This window comes from Amphimedon queenslandica, unplaced genomic scaffold (genome assembly GCF_000090795.2).
Source record: "Amphimedon queenslandica unplaced genomic scaffold, v1.1 AMPQUscaffold_12732, whole genome shotgun sequence".
In the NCBI taxonomy this organism is placed as follows: Eukaryota; Metazoa; Porifera; class Demospongiae; order Haplosclerida; family Niphatidae; genus Amphimedon; species Amphimedon queenslandica.
This window is the reverse complement of record NW_003547032.1, coordinates 25100-27776: the sequence shown is the minus strand read 5'-3', so window position 1 is coordinate 27776 and position 2677 is coordinate 25100. Positions and strand designations below refer to the sequence as shown.

General features: G+C 32.6%; 1 long non-coding RNA gene across 1 annotated transcript; it reads left to right on the top strand.

The window, feature by feature from the left end:
- The first annotated feature begins 6 nt into the window (after positions 1-6).
- LOC109586958 (uncharacterized) lies at positions 7-1086 on the top strand. The gene is made up of 4 exons (XR_002187322.1): positions 7-379; positions 457-527; positions 576-691; positions 893-1086. It is a non-coding gene; the product is annotated as an uncharacterized LOC109586958 (long non-coding RNA).
- Positions 1087-2677: the final 1591 nt, after the last annotated feature.

Sequence of the window (2677 nt, the reverse complement as noted above, 5' to 3'; positions counted from 1 at the left end):
TAAAAGTTTGTTTATATTGTCACATGGTATGACGACAATTGGTGTCTCTGAGTCGTGAAAAGAGGGTCAATGGCGGGATGCTAGGTAGATAGCCAGGAAAGAAGCCTAGGCGGGTAGGCAGACTAGGAGCATCAACCGACTGTGGCCAACACTCTGACGTCTGACTATCGACAAGAGTTGGGTGTAGTGTCCTCTCTTAAATTTAATGTCACACTTTTATTTAATCTCTCTCTCTCTCTCTCTCTCTCTCTCTCTCTCTCTCTCTCTCTCTCTCTCTCTCTCTCTCTCTCCCTCTCTCTCTCCTCAGGTATATTGCTACTACTGCTAAAGATGGCTGCCTCTTGTTTTGGAAATGGGACCCAACAACACTCAAATTTCAGTTAGAGAGAGGAAGGGAGGGAGGGAGAAAATTATTATTATTATTATTATTATTATTATTATTATTATTATTTTTAGTGATAAACCAGTTAAATTTATGGAGAAGAACAGGGTCAGTGATCAAACTCTCTGTTCAGCTTTTAGTCCTGGTAAGCCCCAGACCCCCTACTATCAATATTACCGGGCCCCTACCCCAGGGGGTAAATTCTATGTTACAGGGGGGACTGATAAGATAGTACGTGTGCATGAGATGAGTGATCCTCCATTACTAGTGAATGAACTAACTGGTCACGCCCCCTACTTCCCTTGAAAGGTTAATGTGTTTTGTGTTTAGATTAGATTTAATTCAGAGACTGTTTGCCTTCCCTTATAAGTACATGTATATTCCGTCAAAATGGCCGCCATTAAACACAGCTAATGTACATGTATATGTATCATCGTTAGTATAACGTTCATGTACTTATTGACTCATGATTGATCCATTACCCTCCCCCTCTCTCTCTCCTCTATACAGAGTAAAGGTCACATTAATCACAGTGTTACTTCATTACCTGATAATAGCTGGTGATCTACTGGCTCCTCTATACATTGCAGTCATGAGTTGATACCTCATTAAAGAAGTATCAGACAGAGCCTGTGATAATTATTAATAATAATATTATATTGTCTTTCTTCTGAGTAACAGCATGTTATTAGTCTACTACTTTATTTAATCTTTTATTTTGTGATTTTAATTTTTAACTTCAATTTTTTCAAAAAATTGCTGTAACTCAAACATTTTTGTCGGAATCACCTGAAACTTTCTACATAGCTAAGGACAATTTTCAAAAATTGGCTGATGTCCATAACTTTTCAAATTTAATACTAATTGGAATCATCTGAAACTTTCTACATAGCACAAAAAATTAATATGCGTCAGAAAATGTAATAAAAATTAATTTTGTAGTGATTTTCGAGCAATTATTTAGAAACAACTATTTTGCTTTTTTTATAAAATTGGCCAATTTCTTTAAAATGGCCATAACTAGAAAATTTGAAGTCGGAATCAGCTAAAACTTTGAAGTGCACAATGGGCACATTCACAATTATCAAAAATAATATTATCAGTATGTACTATTAACAGTGTCATTCAACTACTGTATCAGTGTAAATTGTAATAAGCTGATGTTGAATGGATCAATTTTCTTAAAATCATGTTTAATTATTATTTTTAAAGAAACATTAAAAATTATTAACAGCATAACAAATTATATAAAGCTGCAAATATATTAGATACACAAGCTACTATTAGTATTAGCAATAATATAATAGACACAATAATTATAATAGTCAATTAAAAAAAATTCAATACTAATGATAAGTAATAACAATGCATATAAACACATTCAATAAAAGTTAATGTATAAAAGCTATGGCATGTAAAAAAAATCTCATTTCAATAAAAAGTGGAGCAGAAACAAGTACACAAACTATTAATGCTCATAATGCTCATAAACAATACAACATAATATACAATACAACAATGAATGATTTATAATAACAAAAATAAGAATAATAAACCAGAGGAAATCATCATAATGCTGCATATTGTATAACAACTACCAATAGAAATAATAAATAAATACTGAGCATTACTTTACTCTAAAAAAAGCATCATCAAAAATAGCAATAATTGCCCTGCTGCAAAAATGAAAAAACTACCTAACAAGAAGTCTCCATTATTCTTGAAGGTATTAAAGTTAACGAGAGAGAGATTTGATGCCATAGTGTTAATATAATGAAGAAAGGAAATGATCGAATGTGTTTGTGTAGAAGTGAAGGTGTAGTAGAGAATGAGTGTGATGTGGTGAATTGGTAATACGTACAAAAGAATTGAAACGATTCCAAAAAAACAAAACAAATGGAATGAAGTACGACAATGACAATTACAAGAAAGCAATCTATTTTACATAGTGTCATAGTTTAAGATTTAAGAAGATAAAAATGAAGGATGAGGTTTAGTAGCTATAGGCATTATTTGTCTTCTCTCTGCCTCTTTAATCATTTCTTGTACTAATTTTATAAAGTAAAACCGTCTCAGCATCAATTTCACTATAGACTCTCCTCCTTTGATTGACTGGGCTGCATCAATGTCTCCTTCAACTGGTTTCAACTCATACTTTTCCATTAAAATACGAACCATTTCCAAGTGACCGCTCAAACAAGCAAAATACAACAGACCTTTAGACTTGTATGTTTCTAAATAACGATTGCACTTTAGTTTATTCAAGTAATGTAATACCAGTCGCATGTTACCAAC